The 19,145-nt window shown below is 42.7% G+C and overlaps 1 long non-coding RNA gene and 1 other non-coding gene across 2 annotated transcripts; one reads left to right on the forward strand and one right to left on the reverse strand.

Annotated features, from left to right (window-relative positions):
* The first annotated feature begins 14,682 nt into the window (after positions 1-14,682).
* LOC105421021 (desmethyl-deoxy-podophyllotoxin synthase) lies at positions 14,683-15,209 on the forward strand. Its single transcript, XR_016043437.1, has 2 exons — positions 14,683-14,984; positions 15,128-15,209. It is a non-coding gene; the product is annotated as a desmethyl-deoxy-podophyllotoxin synthase (transcript).
* A 2,276-nt stretch (positions 15,210-17,485) lies between these two features.
* LOC148780061 (uncharacterized) lies at positions 17,486-18,230 on the reverse strand. The gene is made up of 2 exons (XR_016043230.1): positions 17,952-18,230; positions 17,486-17,750 (listed from the first exon to the last, which is right to left on the reverse strand). It is a non-coding gene; the product is annotated as an uncharacterized LOC148780061 (long non-coding RNA).
* Positions 18,231-19,145: the final 915 nt, after the last annotated feature.

Raw genomic sequence — 19,145 nt, forward strand, 5'->3', positions numbered from 1 at the left:
GGATGTATGGATTTATTTTAGTTTTCTTTCGTGGTTTGCTCTCGATTTCGTGTTTCATGCGTTGAGCCACTCCTACCTGAGTGACATTCGTGACCTCCAGTCGCGATCCCACGCTCTGTCGTCCTCCGGCAGGGGTCAGGGAGCGGCGTCGTGACAAAATCTCTCCACCTGCATATGAATTTATCCACCAGTTTGTCTAGCTCCAAGATCAAGGTGAGAAGTTCAATGGTCTGGACCTCCGTCTCGAGCTCATAGAAACGATGGTGGAATAATTTATCCATCTCCTCCCAAGTGTATACTGAGTTTGGAGGCAGTCGTGCATCCCATTGGAATGCATGGCCATCAAAGGTTTAAACGTACTAATAGAGAAGGAGTCTCCCATCAGCCGTTGTCTCTCGGAACGCTGCTTGGAAATGAGCGATGTGTTGATGAGAGGAGGTAGTCCCATCAAAGGGAGGAAACTTCCCTTTCTTGTAGTCCGAGGGAAATGGGACTTGATTGATGTAAGAAGGGCATGGCTTTTGGTAAAGCGTGGCACCCTGGATGCCTGGGATCTGCTTATACTTTAGGCTGTGTATTACCATGGCATCATAGAATGGGTGAGGGACAAAATTGTCCAATGAAGCAGGAGGAGGAGGCTGCCTAGGAGGGACATCTTCAGAGTTATGAGAATTGACCTCATGGTTAGTCGAATGTAGGGCGATCTCCATACAGTCGATCTTGTCCATCATGGCTTGGACCATCTGTTTGAACCTCTCCATGCAGGCCTCTTGAGAGTCGGCAGGTTCATTTATGACCATGACACTGACTATCTCTTCAGGGAGGTTAGGCTTAGATACCACCGAAGATTTTTGTGCTTGCCAAGTTGCACGTGGTAGATCGGTCAGTAGGGGTGCAGCATGCCCTAACTGGACCCGATTCTTGTATGCCGATCGTGTTTGGACTAGTTCTCAACGGTCTTGGGACCGCGGCTGTTGGGCAGCTGGGTCATCTTCAACGACATTGACCATAATGCAAGATTCTCATTCTTCCTCGTCAAGCTTTGTCTCCTGGAGAGGATAGAAGGGATTCTAATGGAGAAGGTTGTCAGAGCTAGGTGCCCCGACTGTCTTGACCGCTTCTCTAGTCATAATTTTCTAAGTCCCTTGTCGTGTTTAGCTTTGAGACTTTGATGAATCTCTTGCTAGAATTATGAACGGGATTGTGGTTGGCCAGCTCTTCTCCCACAAGAGAGACTTGTCTCCATCAGGTGAGGCAAAGGATGAGGGCCAAGGACTGGAGTCAGCCTAAGTCGAGGGGGGAGGAGGACAAGGTCTCTCATGAGTTCTTTGCCCCAAGCACTCTTGTGGATTTCAGGGACATGACCGAGATAGTAAGGCTGGTTCAAAACGGTACTCTTGGGGAAGCTCTTCTAGTACCAGGGCTTGAGGTGCTTCCCCGAAAGAGATGGGGCAGTCGATTGCAAGTCCGACTCGTGGTGACGCGAGAGTCAGGAGCGGGGAGCAGCTTGGAGAGGCAGCACATGTGCGCCCCTTGAAGAAGGACTACGAGTGACTTAGGGTCAGCTCGGGCTCGAGCAGATTGACTGACCTTAGGAGGCTGAGAATCGCGAGCAAGTGTCTGTAAGGAAGCAGGTGGGAACCTGCCCTTTATAGAATGTGGTAGTGTGTGGTAAGTAGGAGGACGAGGAGGTCATCCCCTGTGTACTCGAGTGGGCACAGCAACAGCCTTGCCTCGAGTAGTGGGATGAGAATGCATAACGTGCACAGGACCCAACCTAAGGAGACCTGATCCTGAACACTGGCCCAAGGCAATACGAGAATTGCCTTGAGGTGTGGCTCGAGTGGAAGACCCATGAGCCTTAAGGTGTGTGCAGGAGGTGGAGGCCTCAAGGTCTCCGCCCCGACGTGCCGAGCCTCTAGAGATGAAGACTTGAGGTGTAGGAATGTGAGGGGTGACCTTACAGTGACCCACAGAAGCAACGGCAATTTGTTTGCCTTTTGCAACAAGGGACTGGGCAGCCTTCAGGCGTACCTCGAAAACACGACCGACAAGCGACTTGCCGGTGACGGAGTGTATGTTGTGAGGGGTGGTGGGTGCGCCACCGATGCAAGGTGTCTTCGCGGAGATTTCACCGAAGCGAGGAGATGGGGAGTGAGGGACCTTAAGTCCCTCCTCACACCTATCCTGGTAAGGACTTGGGAGCTAAACGCGATGTCTTGGCTCAAAAGGAAGGTTGGGAATGAAGTGGAAGATACTTATTCTCGGGACAGTCACGAATATGGGGATAAGGAAGTCCTCGATCCGGATAAACGGGTTACAAAACCCAAAAGCCATAAGTGTGCAATTAAAGAAAATAAAGGAGAAACTTAGCCAAACAAGTACGATCCGACTAAGGGGTAGTATTATCCCCAATGGAGTCACCAAGCTGGTTAGGTGCCTCAATCTCGCCCTCCTGATCTAGGTGATCTAGCAGTACGTATCTCAGGTTTTAAGGAACCCGAGACATGAGATCGCTCTCTTGGGAACCCTTCTCAAGAACAAGGGCATATATTACCAACCGATGAGAGACGAATTTAAGGTGGGTTAGGGACTTTCTCAGGTTGGCTCTCGGGGGCGCCCTCTTAGATCACAAAGAAAGCCCCCCAGTTGTAAAACTGGTTCGAAATCACCTCCCTTGGCTTGTATTCTCCTTTTTCTGTAATCACACACATATGGCAAATGTTACAAGATAGGTGGGTCAAGGGACCACACCTTGCCTTCGGGTGAACGTACACAGGCATGCACATTCAAAAGATGAGAAGAATGAGAAGATGAAGATTGGGGTGAGAAGAATTTGATCGAGTAGTGAGATCGACACAGTGACCTAACTAGTAGGTAATTGACCTGTCGTGGTAGTAACATGGGCTCGATATCTCAGACCAGCTCAACAGAGTTACTCGTAGACGATCGTACCAACATCAACTAGCTACATACAAAGGGTTGTTTGTCGTGGCAATAAAACGGGCACAGTTACTAAGACCGACACAACAACAGTACGGCTAAATGATAGGACCACCATATAAGGCTAGCGTCAATCCCTCCTTGATCAAATGAAAGACTTAAAAAGAAAAAAAAGAGAACAGATAGAGAGAAAGAAGAAGAAAAGTAGAGGAAAGAGGGAAGAGAAGAATTTTAGACGAGAGAGAAAATAGTAAGAGACGGAGAAGAGGAGTAGAAAAGAAGAGAGGAGAAAGCGAGAGAAAGAAGAGGAAAAGTATAATAGAGGACGACAATAAGAAAATAGAAGAAGAGAAAGAGAATGTCAAGGCGAAGAAGAAGGGGAGAAAGGGAAGAAAAAGAAAGAAGAAAAAGAAGAAAAAGAAAGAAGAGAAAGAAGTACCCAGACGACGATGGCCTTGTGCCGCCTGGGACAGAAAGAGTGGGAAGAGAAGACATAGGCGGTGCTAAGGCTTCGCTGTCTGTTTTAGAAAGAGAAGAGAGAGAAGATAGGGACAGCACTGAGCCTTCGCCGACTGAGTCAGAGGAGAGAGAAGAAAACATAAGTGGCACTAAGGTTTCACCGTCTGGGTTAGGCGAAGGGAAAAAACTCAGGCGGCGTTAAGGTTGCACCGTCTGGGTTAGGAGAAGAGGGGGAAGAAGACGCAGACGGCGCTAAGGCTTCGCCATCTGAGTTAAAAGAGAATAAGAGAGACACGGGCGGCGCTAAGTCTTCACCATCTGAGTCTGAAGAGAGAGAGAGACACAGGCGGCGCTAAGGCTTCACCGTTTGTATCTGAAGAGAATACAGAGAGAAACAAGGAGAGTTCTCATCAAACTTGAGGTTTTTCATGGGTGAATGGAGAAAAGGAAGAAGAACAGGGGAAAGAGAGAGACGTGATTAACAAGAGGAGGAAGAGAGAGAGAGAGAGACAAAGATAGAGATGAGAAAGAAGATAGAGAAAGAAAGAGATAAAGATGAGAAGAAGAGACAAAGAAAGAGATGAGAGCGAAAATAGGAGAGAGAAAATAGGAGAGAGAAAAGAGATGAGAGAAAAGAGGAGAGAGAAAAGAGATGAGAGAGAAAAGAGGAGAGAGTGAAAAAAGGAGAGAGAAAAGAGATGAGAGAAAATAGGAGAGAGAAAAGAGATGAGAGAGAAAAGAGATGAGAGAAGAGAGATGAGAGAGAAAGAGATGATAAAGAAAGAGGAGGAGAGAGAAAGTTACTTTATCGAGGGGTACCGACCCTGTTCTTCTCTCTCCTCTCTCTTTCTCTCTCTCTCCAAGATGCTCCCACGAACTCAAGCAAAAAATCGAAACTTTATTGATTGATTGAAGAAATGAACAGAAGCCCTTTACATTTAGATTTAACATGTTTATATAGAATTGGGCCCAAACATGGGTGGATGCCTAAAAACTAACTAAATTGATGATAATTACAACTTTTTTAATTAAATAAAATTAAGAAGGGTGCAAAATGATTGTTTTGCCTCTGCCTAACAATTCATAGAATTTTGAAACAGTCCTTGCTGCTACCCTAGAACTTGTGTGATCTTTCATGACTGATCTGGGGTTGCTCTGATGCTCATTTGATCGAAAGATGATCATTTTGTTGTAGGGCTCGGCATGGCGATCGATTTGTTACCAATTTCGAGTCATTGATCATGTTTTTATGCCACAATCATGAGACTTGAAATTTGTATGAAGTTTGAAAACTTTTGATCGATGGTGCACTCATTCCTTGATGTTTTTCCATGATTTCTTCGTTGCAATGCACTTAGCATGCTGTCACGATCATGTGGCAATGAACGGGATGCAATTTGGAGCTCGAACGAAGATTACGCAACTTTTGGGTTTTGGCCCGAAACTGAAAAATCCAGAGCCAGAAATTCAGTCATTTTCGTCGGCTTGTGCGTAAAATCTGACCATCCATCATGTACGGGACCAATTTTTCGAAATTGTTTCTTTTATGTTCACTGCCTTAGACATGTCGAAATGCGACGAAACTTGGCAAGTGTCCTTTTGGAGTGCTTATGAAGATCTTGACCAATTTTGGGGCCGTTCTGAGACTGTCGAGAATTCCACTACTTTGTAGGCTCTATTGACCGGCTTCCTCTTTATTCTGCATCAAGGACCAAGGTGCTGAAAAATGTGTTCAAACACCAATGAGTGGGAGCCCATCGATGAAGTACAGATTCAGCAGAGATATCCCTGCTTCCCCATGACCAAGAAGCCATGTATTACTGACATGGCTACAAGTTTCCAAAAGCGACTTTACCGTGTTCAGAAAACAATCATTATATCCCGCTGGGCACTGAATGGCGGCCAGTAGGGAAGCGCTCTACAGAATGTCCCTGTATTGACTTAGCACCCTTACCGTCCAAGAAGAGTACGCTTTCACGTACTAGTGCTCCCCTTGCACTTGGAGACCAACAGAAGACCCCTTCAGGCCTGGTGTCTGCACCATCCTCTTGCCTAGGGTCGGCAAGTCCCCGCTTGAGGCTATAGTCCTATGCAAACAATGGAGGAGGCCTACCCCTTCTTCTATTCTTACATCCTCATTGTCGTATTCTCTAACTTAAAGCGGACAACGTCACTAGCAAAGGTGACGCTCAAAGGCCACCTTGGTTCACACAAAGCCTTGGTGAGCCAGATTGGCTCACCCCTCACCAAGACTTCGCCGATGAATTCATCAGTGCCAAGCTCCCCTACTCACGAGAGGTTCTTCACATCAGGAATGGTGCCTGAAGGCTGGCCGTGAAGCTAAAGCAAAGGCTTCATTGCCTCACGCAAGTCGCTAAGAGGTAGGGCTATCGTCGGCTCACGACTAAAAAGAGGTTATCGTCATCACACAACCAAATAGGCTATCGCCATGCGCAGAAGGCAGGGTTGTCATTGTCTCATGACTAAAGAGGGGTCTATCCTCGTCACATGACCAAAGAGGCTATCGCCGTGCACAGAAGTCAGGGCTATCACTGTCTCACGACTAAAGAGGCTATCGTCGTCTGCTGTAGGGTGGGCTAACGCTGTCTGTGTCTGATACCGGCTTTGCTCAAGCTATTCGCACACATCACACGTGCAGCACACCACGTCCCTCCAAATCTAGGCACACCGCCTGACACTCACGGCATGGCCTGTCACCGCGCATGCAGAGGGTGACCATTCGCCTTCCCACAGCCCTTCACCTTCATGACTGTTACAGGCTTGCAACGCCTCAGGTTCCCATCGGTGTTTCCTCTCCTCGTCGGGAACTCACCCTACCCCATCTTTTTCCTCTCTTCCATCAGTGATCAAAGTTAACGAAAAACTACCCGGAGTTCCCCGAAAGCCCTCTGTGGCCTCTTGGTTTCCCCTCCTCGTACTTCTACAGTTTGTTACAACTTGCCAGAATTTCACTATGTTTCTGGTGAGGTCACTGCTGCTCCTCCTTCTTCTCTTCCAATAACTAGAAAACCGTCAAAGTCCCTAGACCCCACTGCAATTCGTCGTCAACCACGAAACTATCAAAGGCTCCTAAAAGTAGCTGGCAACCCCTGGGTTATCCTCTTCTACTTGCGCAAAAATGCTAGAACTCTGGCAGAGTACCACTACGTCTCTCGCAGTTCCATCAGAGTCTCGGTGAATCTCTGTGAAGCCCGTGTTCCTTGCTTGAGAGGCCTAAACACTTTCTAAAAACATTTGCAAGTACACCGCAAAGGTTTGTAACTTGCTGAAGTTCACTGGAAAGCTCCTAAATAACTGTGCGCTTTGGCCTCGCCTGCGTTTCTCTTGCTGAAAATTCTCTCTTGCTCTGAACTCTCTTCACTATTTTACCAAACAGTAAAATGGGGCCTTACCCCCTTTTATAGTCCGCAGTACCACAAAGTGCCCTTCGCAAGCTCGAAATGATACTCCAACCCCATCTTCAGACAGCGATACGTCCAAGCTGGGGTGAGTCAAGCCCGAGGCCCGAATGCGAGTCGCTACCGCCTGTGCCTCATAAACCTGCTGTCGTCTATTGCTATCATCGCACACTTCACCAGAAGATTAACATCGTGTGTTCTGTCCAAAGCTATCATTGCGTGCCTCACCAAGTGTTATCGTCGCGTTCTTCACCAAATGTTATTGCCACGTGCTTCACCTAGTGCTATCGCCACATGCTTCACCAAGTGCTAACATTGTGCGCTTCATCTAGAGGCTAACGTTGTGTGCTGCACTAAAGGCCTAACGTCGTGCGCTTCATTCAAAGGACTAACGTTGCGTGCGTCATTCAAAACCTAGTGTCGTGCCCATGCTATGGCACCCCCATCTTGACCATCATTCTACGCCTCTAGGGAGTTCATTCTCTGCACCACAGCCATCATATTCTCAGGGATTCAAGTCTCCAGTTATGGATCTATTCCCCATGGAATCACATTCTCGTACCACATAATGGTCTAGGTGAACGACCCTAAACTGCATGGTCCAAACTATATGACCCTAAACTATAGTGTAGGTCTAGTTGCACGACCTTAAACTGCATGGTCCCAGTCGCATGACTTTATAGCCATGGTCCGAGCTACAAGACCTTAAAACTGTAATGCACATCCCCATAACAAGACCTTAAAACGCGTGACAAATGGTCCATTCGCATGACTGTGAACAATGAAATGGATGCACCTCTTCACCGGGTGCATTCTACCACTATCCTCAATGGGGTTACACCTGTGCTCCAGACTGTCATTCCCAGTGGAGTCACATCCGTATTGTAGCCCATTATCCCCAGTGGAGTTAGGGCCATTCTCATCTCTTTAATCTCCAATGGGGTACATCTGTGCTTCAGTCTGCCATTCTCAGCAAGAGTTACGTGCTACCATTGCTCATTATCCCCGTGGAGTCATATTTACCCCATTAATCCCCAGTGGACCTGCTTCTCACCAAACCACTGTCTCTATCCCCCACGAAGCTTTACTTACATGGCGACCCACACAATAGTCCAAACTATATGACCCTAAAATATAGTGGAGGTCTAGTTGCATGACCTTAAACTGCATGGTCCAAGCTGCATGACTTTAAACTGTACAACCATAGTCCGAACTATATGACCCAAAACTATAGTGCACGTCCTGCCTGCATGACGTTAAAAGGCTTAGCACCATGGTCCAAGCTATATGACCTTAAACTGTAGCGGAGGTCTAGTTGCACGACGTTAAACGACATGGTCCTAGTTGCATGACTCTAAACTGCATAACCACGGTCCAAGTTATGTGACCTTAAACCAAAGTGCATGTCCTCCTGACCGCATGACATTAAACTACTTTGCTCAGGTTCAGGATGCATGACCTTGAAATTGACCACACACATGTGCACATGCCATTTACGTGCATCTTCACGCACGCCTTCCCTAACCGACCCGTTTGTGTGCGTGCACCACCTTCATTGCTTCCCCAGTGAGTCCATTCACTTCATTACCATCATCCATCATTCTTCAGTGAGTTTTACCCATGCTCCCAAAATCGCAAACCATTCCACCATCCATATTTGCCGTCAGTTAGTGGGTCACCACTATCCATTTCCCATTTTCCCAAAGTGAGTATAATCACCACCATGCTCACTCCATGGCCTCCAAAGGATGTTATCCATCACCACCATGGTCCAACTCTATGACTTTAAATTGTAGTGCACATCCTTGCCACATGACGATAAACTGCTTCGCACAGGTCCTGAAGGCATGACCCTAAACACGCCTTTACAAAAAAAAAAAAGAGAATAACGGGCATGGTGTACACCTGAACAAGGGAATGCCATAAGTAAAAATGACAGACAGGCATGGTCACGAAACCATGAGTAAAAGAGTTCCGTGAAAACAAAAACCCGGGCACAGTGAAAATATGAAAGGGCACCGTGAGCAAAAATAGAAAAATAAGGGTGGACATGGCCGTAAGGTCATGGGTAAAAGAGCCCGAAAATAAAGGAGGCCGGTGAAAACCGTCTTTATGGCGCCACTTCCCTAGTCCAGGTGAAAACCCGCAAAGGGCGCTTGGACCGATAAAGCAAGTTGATGCAGCATCACGGCCTCAGCTGACACCAAACTGCTAAACAGGCATAATTCTTACTAACGAGGTCCACACAAAATCCTCAGCTATCAGGACCCATTCAAAAACACAAGATGGCTCACCCGGGAGTGAGAGCCTCACAAGATCTCCCAAACCAAAATAAAAAAGAGTCCATGAGGGTGGAGACAATGAACAATAGATCCCTCAAAATCAAAAAGAGTCCTTGAGGGTGAGGATGATGACCGAAAGATTCCTCCAAAAAAAAAAAGAGAGTCCTTGAGGGTGAGGACGAAGACCAAAAGATCCCTCTAAAAAAAATTAAAAAAAAGAGTTCTTGAGGGTGAGGACGAAGACCGAAAGATCCCTCCAAAAAAGAGTCCTTGAGGGTGAGGACTTTGATTGAAAGATCCCTGCAAAAACAAGAAAGTCATTTCGACAAACCAAAGACACCCACGAAGGCAAGAAACTGACAAAGCCAGGGTGAAACCTGCCAGAGGCTTCAGGGTGATGTCTTGCCATGAGGTCGCCTCATCAATATCCCTCCCTAGCCGATAGGCCCTAACTTTTGGGATTGGCCAACAAAAATCCCCCAATTGGACCCGATAGGATTGGACCCACAGAGGTACCCTGATTGTCAAAAGCAAACCTGGTGTAGCAACAAACAACGCCGACCTAAGGCTCTTTGCCTATCAATCCAAAAACAAATAAACTTAGACCAAATGGAAAAAATGTCCTTCAGCATGGCACTCTACTGCCAGATGGGTCTAATTATGACCAACGAGGTCCTACAAAATCCTCAGCTATCAGAATCATAAATAGTCCCTTGAGGGTGAGGACCGCGACAAGATCCCTCAAAGTCTATTCTGCCCCTAAAGTCTCCAAGGATGGACCTGTACATTGCATCCAAATGTCTGAGCATCCTAGTTAATGCATTACGTGAATATCTCCTCGACGTTCATGTGGTCCTGTGGCTAGGAAGAAAAAAGAAATAAAGCCAGAGGAAATTTTTTGAATAATGTCCTTTTCACTTCTCTCGAACCACAACATTCGGCGGGGCATGCTGTTTGAAGACATTATATATCACCATGGGTCCCCGATGGGGAATAAAAAGAGAAGTCGGTCAATAAAGCTTGACATACAGTGGAATTCTCGACAGACTCAGAACTTCTCCAAAACAAGTGAAAATATTCTTAAGCACTTCAAAAGGCCATCTGCTCAGTTTCATCGCAAACTGACATGTCTAAGGCAGTGTAGACAAAGAAACAATTTTTTGAAAAATTAGTCTCTAACACCTTGAAACAGACCCCATAACTAGAGATCTATTTTCGGTACATCAAACAGCTGTGGGACCATGCCATTGGATCCGACAATGTCGAAAACCCCTATGGGTCAAGTTTCGACTTAATCGGGCACTTCAGGACAAAGTTATGGGCAAAATACCAAAAAGGGGTAGGCTGCACATTATTCCCATGCGCCCTCACTAAACCAAATCACCATTAAAGCCGATTGTTTTTGCAGCCTCAGGCAGTGATTTTCAGGGTCCATATCTCACTGTTCTCGAGTCGGATCATGCTCAAATTTTGCGAGCGTGTTCGTCTCGTCAAGATGAGCGTTTCGATATATGGCAAGCCCCATGACGACACCCGACCATGGAGAAAGCTAGAGAGAATTTGTTGATCCATGAAGAAAGTTACAGGAAAATCAATAGCAACACGCCTCGCTTGAGTGGCCAAATCACGGTGCTCGTGTATCAGATTGACATGAGACCAGTTCCATTGCATGCGTAAGGTTCAGGGCTATCATTGGTCCGAACCCCGTACACGATGAATAGTCGGATTTTCCACATGAAGGCGTCGAAGTGAATGTAAATTTCGACGTCGAAATTTCAGATTTCGACCAAAACTTCAAACTTGCAAAATCTTCATCAGGGCATGAAATTTAGCTGTGTTTATTGCCACGCGATCATAACAGTATGCTCAGTGCAATACAGTGAAGAAATCACAAAGAAATGTCAAGAAATGAGCACACAATCGATCCGAAGTTTTCAAGATTCATTCAAATTTCAAGTCACATGATCATGGCCTAAAACACTAACCATGGCTCAAAGTGGGTATCAAATCGATCGTCATGCCGAGCCCTGTAAGAAAACAATCATCTTTCAATCAAATGGGCACCAGAGCAACCTCGGATCATCCATGGAAAATCACACACATTCTAGGGCAGCAACAAGGACTATTTTTTAATTCCATGTATTATTAGGAAGGGGCAAATTTATCATTTTGTACCATTTTTATAATTTCTTTTAATTCAATTAAATCTTAATTATCAGCAATTAGGTTTAATTTTTATCAATCCATCCATGTTTGGGCAAAAGATTATATATATCACGTATTATCATTGTACAAGGGCCAAACTTTGCTTAATAAAATTTCCATCTTTCTCTTATTCTTGGGTCACGTTTTGAGAAAAAAAGGAAGGAGAGAGAAACTTTTGGGTCGGTACCCTGGGCTTAAGGTAAATCTCTTTCTCTCCATTCCCTTCTTTTCTCTTTTCGGTTTTCCTTTCCTCTTCTTCTTTCTCTTCTTCTCTTTCTTCTTCTTCGTCTGAGCCTTTCTCAGAGGCCATGCACGACAGTGGTAGTGTCGTGCATGCCTCTTTCTTTCTTCCCCCTCCTGTGGTTTCGTAGGTCATGCATGGCGATGGCAGCGCCATGCGGGAGAATCTTTTCTCTCTTCTCATGGGTTGTAGATGGCACTGCTTATCGACGTCTACAGGCGTGTCTTTGGCATTCTGCGCAAGCGCAGACGGCGATAGTCATCACCATCCTTGAACATGTTTTTTGTATCCCACACCTATCGCAGACGTCAATGCTTATCATCGCCTGCGAAAGGTTGAGGTGATGCCTATCGGTGCCCTTGGAGGTCTCGCCTTGCCTCGTGCTTATCGCTGACGGCGATACCTATCGCCTCCCTCGAAGGCGTCACGGCAGTGCCTATCACCGCCCACGAGGGTCTCGCCCTGCCTCGCGTTTGTTGTAGACAGTGATACCTATCGCTGCCTGCGAAGGTCTCGCTCTGCCTCACGTCTCTTGCAGACGGCAATGCCTTCTGCAGTCTGCAAGCTTCTCTTGTGCCTTGTGCCTATCATCGCCCGCAAGTTTCTTTTTACGTGCTCTTTGCCTATAGCCACCCGCGAAGGGTCATGCTGTCTTCTCGTGTTGCCGACGGTGATGACTAACGCCGTCTACACTTCACTACCCGTCCCTTCGCCGTGAGCAACAGTGTCCAGCGCCGTCTAGGGACCACGACACTATTACTCCATGACTATGGACGGCGATGCCTAATGCCATCAGGACCTTCCTCCCTCGTCGTCTTGTGTCTTCTCTCTGTTCTCTTTTCTTCTCTTCACGCTTGATTAAAGGATAGACTCAGTCTAACACTGTCATAGTGGTCTAGCTGTTGACCAGTATTGCCGTCGTGCTGATCTAGAGTACCATGCCCATCTTGCTGCCACACCAGATTAAGACAGTCATATCGGCCTGGTTTCAAGTAATACTGTCGTCGCATCGATCTGAGTTACCGTGCTCGTCTTGCTACCACTCCGAGTCAGTCACTATACTGGTCCAGCTATCATTCTATTCTCGTCCCCTTGTCAAGTTCTCTTCTCTTTTCTCTCTTTATTTGAACCTTCTTCCTCATCATCCTAATTTCTCATCATCCTAACTTCTCATCTTCTTTACCATATGAATTTGCATCGTCCTAAGACAAGGGTGGGTCCCTCGGCCCACTTGTCTTGCAAATTAACCATGATAGTATTATATAGAAAACAAGGAGATTGCAGGTTAAGGGAGGCGATTCCGAATCAACTGAAGCAGCTGAAGGGCTTTCCGTTGTGATCTAAGAGGCCGCCCGCACGAGTCAGCTCGAGTAAGTCACGGACCCAAGTGAGGTTGGTCCCCACCTCACATTTTAAAATTCTTCTCTCACTAGTTGGGCACCTGCCCTTGTTTTGTGAATAAGGTTCCCGAGAGAGCGGTCTCAGGTCCCAGGTCTTCCGAACCTGAGACACGTGTCACCCGATCACCTAGATCCAGGGAGGCGAGATCGAGGCATCCGACCAATAGCCTCTAACTGGGTTCAACTTGAATGAGACAGTATTTCTACTTCTCTAGGTAGACTGCTTTTTAAGCCTCAAAATTTTGTTTCGACATCATTTAGGACCCAGATGGAGAGAGTAGCAGTGAGCTAGGTTTTCCATTATGTTGGAGGCTCATTGAGTACCGTTCTCTAGGATATGAAGCTGATACAAGGACTTACTGGATTGTCATGGTTAAAGGTGATCTTTCACTGCAATTAACCAAGACAACTCAATAATAGTTGTCATTTCATAAAGTTCGCATTGATTTGTCACTGTCCAGTTGGAATCTCATTCCTAGCTTGAGGAGAAGCGCGTTACAATGCTCTTTCTCGAAAATCAAGATGAACGAGACCTCCCTGTAGTTAATTCAGTAAGAGTGAGCTTCCACCATGGTTATTATCCACAACGGGTGAGGTAGCATGAGCTCAAATCCACCAGGGTCAAGGATTTCTCATGAAGACTCAATCTGGAGTAGAGCTGTAATTTGAAGATTATGGAGTGGGCTTTAAAGGTCCCTCATGATAACAATTCACGCTGCCCTCCTAATGGATGATGAAGGCTAAAGAGGCAAAATGGTTGGTCGAATATTATCAAAACTTAATTTTCCACCTCGAATATGCACTGCATTTAAAAATGGATGGTGTAGATTGATAAGGTTATATATTTTCCAGTTTAGATAGTATTTTGATTTATTAAGGCGCAAGGGAAGCATGTGTCCCTTAAGCATCAAACATCCATCTTTAAGATGGATTGCATAGAGGGGACCCGACCAAAACAATTAACATTGCAAGAAAGTTCCAAAAAAAGAAATTTGTAAATTTAAAATTTTATTTATTTTTCATATTCATGGTCTTCATGGTTGAGAATATCTATCCCTAAAGATTTGGATTTGAAATCCATAATCGTGAACCGATGAGTCAGTGGACTCATCACAACTGGACAAAGATTTCTTTTTAGCTAAGTTATATATGCAAATGATGCCATTTCACACAGATATCTACCCAACTGCGGACCGACTATTATACTAAAACGTAATCATTACCCATAAAGGTATTCTTGAGTTTATTGTTTAGAATGGAAAGACCCATTCTACTGGATGTTATAATATAATAGACATTCTTGGCTCATCTTTGGACGCACGAAACATACCATATGAATTTTAACCTGTTATCAAGTTGAGATGAAAACTACAGACCATTGAGAAAATCTGTCCTTAATTTGTCCTTAATGAGAGAGGTCAGAAATCCCAATTTGGTTCAAAATTGGTCCCAGATATCAACAACATAGACTGAATCCTGCACAATAGAAATCTGAAATTTGCACGATCTTGGGAACTGTTTCTCTAAATGTTTGGATTAATGTATGGAACAGCAGATAGAGTTTGTCTTTTCATTTTCTCTGCATAATATATTAAGTAGTAAATCTTGTTTGATATTAACATATATATGTTCCTTTCTTTGGATGTATTCTGAGAAACTAACTCTAAGTGTTAATCTCTTAGGGTATGTTTGTTGCGGGGATTGACACGGCATCGACAACCTTGGGATCGGCAATGGCAGAACTTATGAAGAACCCAAAAGCAATGGAGAAAGCCCATAAGGAAATGAGGCATGCATTGGGAAGAAAAAAGGTGGAAGAGAGTGACATATCTCACTTAGAGTATATGAAGTTAGCACTCAAGGAGACCCTCAGGTTACATCCTCCAGTACCGATGTTGGTCTCAAGAGAATCCATGGAGAAATGTACATTAGAAAGATATGAAATCCCTGCCAAAACAAGAGTTTTTGTGAATGCATTGGCTATAGGAAGACATCCAAACCACTATGATGACCTGGAAAACTTCAACCCGGAAAGGTTCTCGAATAGTATGGTGGATTACAAGGGCCAAGATTTGATTTCATTCCTTTTGGGGGAGGCAGGAGAGGTTGCCCAAGTATTTTATTTGGTATGGTTATTGTAGAACTTGCTTTTGCCCAACTTCTTTACTACTTTAATAGGGACCTTCCTAATGGAATGGCACCAGAGGACTTGGACCTGACAAAGACAATTGGAATGACCGTGGCTAGGAAGATGACCTAATTTGATCCCGATTCCCCACCTTCCTAAGACTGAATAGCTTTATTTACCAATGAACATGTTCTCTATGATTTGTGATTGCGAGCCTTCTTGTGAGTTGTACTTCATAAAGGAACATCTGTAATGAAAATAACAAAATGCCTAGATATGAAGGATACAATTTTTATAAGGCGTCAGCCATAAAAAAATACAGTACAACCAAATCATGTCCAAAGATGTAATTCTAGTGCGAGAGACCCTCACAATAAACTAAAATTCTATACTCATCCAAATGATAAAATTTAAAGCTTCAAAACTGGCACTGATCAAGCAGATTTATAAACACTTGAAACTCTTGAAAATGAATTGCTCAGATAATGTATTACATGATGAATTATTTTCATGACTTGAAATCTTTTTTCATTTTCTTTTTATATATATACATATGTCTCGAAGTTGAGATGATCAATTAAAGGGTTTTTATGTGTCGGATCAACGTTTTCTAACTATTTTTATAGAAGCATCGTGTTTCTATATTATAAGGTTGACACCTCATATAAAATTTTTCCATATATAAATCTATATTTTTTGGAAAAAAATATGGGGAAAATAAAGATGAAAAAGACCAATATCATAATTGAAAAATCATAAGAATTGAAAAATCATAAGAAATTCAAGAGCCAGGATTGCACTATAACCTTGGTAAGCTTGTAAAGGAACACTGTACATATCCAAAGAGACTTGCTGGAAAATTTCTTGAAGCATTGAGGTCACAACTAACATAGAGCCACATGTGAATATAACACAACCTCATCTCCATATACTTCATAGAAAGTGATCGAGGGTCATGGTAACGCACGGAATCCTAATAAGTTCGTGCCTTGGTGACCTTCCAAGACAATTTCCCTGGAAAAAAGACACTGCATTGTACTATCGATCGCACCTAACCTAGGCATACCCATGTGCATTTGTGCTTCTTGGATAGTTCTAGGAAGCTATATAGAGAATAACCCTAAGGGGCTATGCATGATGACTGGTGCGTCATGCATTCTTATTTTTCTACTTGTATGTAACATACGTAATAGGTACGTATATGTAACATACTTTTTTTTATACATACATGGGGACTTCTTTGATGTTCTTATTATCCCACCTCATGTCACTTTTGAGGGAAACAAGAGACATAATTTGGGGCGACGATATTAATCGGCATCGATCATTAGGAATTGGAGCTTTTATGGAGCTCTGTATCAAATCTTGTATGGAGAAGTCACCCATGATTCTCTTTCTTTTCTTTTGACCACTTGTCATGGAATTTGATTAAACTGAGGGTGCCAGAATGCTTTTACGAATACTAAACATTGGATTTTGATTTAGTTTTAACTCTACATGCCACTAAACAATCAAATGTGTAGAAATCTACCTCTTTTTTACCTCAAAGAGAAAATGGTAAAGAGAGAGTGAAAGTGTGATTTAATTTCTTGATGATTCAGCCCATGCTGGTTGTCGGCTGGGCTTCTTATTCTCAAGCTTTTCCTTCTTTCTTTTTTTTTCTTTCTATTTGTTTTGTTAACACCGATACAACTCCATTGCTTGAATAAACCCTCTCTTCCCAATCATCTGCATCACAACTTTGGTCTCACGGCAATCATAGAGGAGAACTTATTAAAAGGCAACCCTAACTTTAACCTCGTCAACCAACTGAATTCGCAATAGCGAGACTGTTGTGCAAAACTTAGAGAGAGAGATGGAACTTTGGTACCATGGAATATTGTATCTTAATTCTTAAAAAAAAAAAAAAACACGCGTATAGAAAGAGTGCTTTATAAAAGGATGACGTTTTTAGATTTGTTTGAGATAAAAAATAAGGGTAAAAATGCGTAAAATTGATTAAGGGGTTAAAATATATAATAGATAGAATGTCTATACTTTAAGACAAGTTTTCAAACTTTAAGTCTATGGAGCAATGAAACTTAAAAAAAAAGATCTATAGAGCTATTTTTCTAAAACTTTAGTCCAAACAATGGGTTTTCCAATTGAAATTTTAAATTTTTTTTTTTTGGTAATTTATTTTTAAATCAGTTTGTTGTTTTGAAATTTTTAAATTTTGTATTTTTGGGTAATTCATTTTTAAATATTTTTTTTGTTTTTGTTAGGTAAATTGGAAAAAAAATGTATTAATAGAGTGGTGTTAAGGATAGGAATAGAAAAAACAATGTGATGACTAGAGTGACAGATGCTACTACCACTACCCTAAACCCTTCCTAATAAATTTTTAAATCTATTACAAGAAGGAAGCATTTTATGTCAGAAAAAGTGACGTATTTTTAGTATTAGATCTTGGACGAATTTGACCTGTACATTGAAATCTCATGCCCAATGCATCTACAACATCTTCCAATCGTCCAAACTTCCAATTCCATATTACCTTGAAAAGATTCCACTGCAACTTCCTTGCCTCTCCAACTCACTAACCTTCTTTAAAACCCTAATCTCACAATCTATGGCTCTTCAATTTGGTCTCTGAGCCTCCATTAACACCCTCATTGGGAACATTGTTCTTCCCTGTAAAAACCAAATTGAAAGGGTCAGAAAACACAATCAAATAAAAGTACCTTGCACGTTTATGCACACAGTTAAAAACCAGCAATGGAAGTTAAAAAACCTAAAAACAAATGTACATGAATTTGAAGGAAATGCATGCTGCAAAAATGATAAAGAGGGAAAATCCCTAATTTCGGGAAGGAATTGAAACTGGTGCTAAACCTTGGGTTAGCTATTGATCACGATGAGCATCGACCTTGGTGAAGCCAAAGGGCCAACCCCATGTTAAGCGTTCAGGGCCTCAAACTATGAATATGAATTCATAGAATTCCTAAAGAGAAAGAGAAAAAGGGAGTTGCAAGAGCGAGGAGAGGAGAAGAAGAATGCATGGGTGTGTTGGGTTTTGCAGGAGAGACTATGGAGGTGGTGAGGTGAGTAGAGAGAGAGTAGAAAGAGGCAGGTAGAGAGAGAAAAAAAGAGGGTAGTAGAGAAAACGGGCAGGTAGAGAGAGAGAGGGGAAGGGTAAGTATAGAAACTTTTTCCATCTATAATTCCCTATTTTTTAAGAAAAAACTATAAAACTAAAATTGGGGCGATAAAAAAAAAAGGCTACTAAATTGCGAAACCATTATTTAAGAGTAATTACTCTTGTGGTGAACTTCTCTAAGAATTTTTCATTTTGTGAACCTCCTTAAAAAACTATTTTAAGTAGTCATCTAAAATCAAAATTATTTAAAATTTATAAATTAAAATTTGAAAAATCTTGAAACTAATTTTTTATTTTAAAATTATAATTTGAAATAAAAATTTAAAAGCATTGGAAAATAAAATAGAATGGCTATAAAAATATAAAAATAATTAAAATAACATACTAATAAAGTTTTCATGAAGAAATTTTGATTGAAAAAAGTTTTATGAAAAACTTGAAAATTGTAATTAAATAAAACTACGCATAATAAGAAATAAAATAATCAAGACATCATCATCATTAAAGCTTTTTCTCAACTATTTGGGGTCGACTGTATGAATTTTAGTATGCTATTCTACTCTAGCAAGGGTCATGCCCTTAGTAAGGTTATCAAACTAGAATAACCACGTCAAACTCATTTGTCATAATACATTAGTATTTATATATATTTCTCCAAAATTATGTTAGTTTATAAGATCTTCACATGTCACAACAATATTAAGCACCAATGAAAAGTTACAAAAGTTTCCTCAATTCAAAATTTCAAACATAAGAAATGAATTTTGTGGAACATGATAATTATTAACAATCACGAGATCTCTTTTCAAGTACTTTAAAGAAAAATATCCTCAAATAAGATTGTGAATCAAAAATTTTATGAAGTAGGTGTTTATGAAATTTCAATAATAAAAATAAAAAATACCTTCACATTGGCAATGTTTATATGG

This window comes from Amborella trichopoda, chromosome 10, assembly GCF_054954075.1.
Source record: "Amborella trichopoda isolate Santa Cruz 75 chromosome 10, AtrichopodaSantaCruz75HAP2 v2.0, whole genome shotgun sequence".
NCBI classification, from domain to species: domain Eukaryota; kingdom Viridiplantae; phylum Streptophyta; class Magnoliopsida; order Amborellales; family Amborellaceae; genus Amborella; species Amborella trichopoda.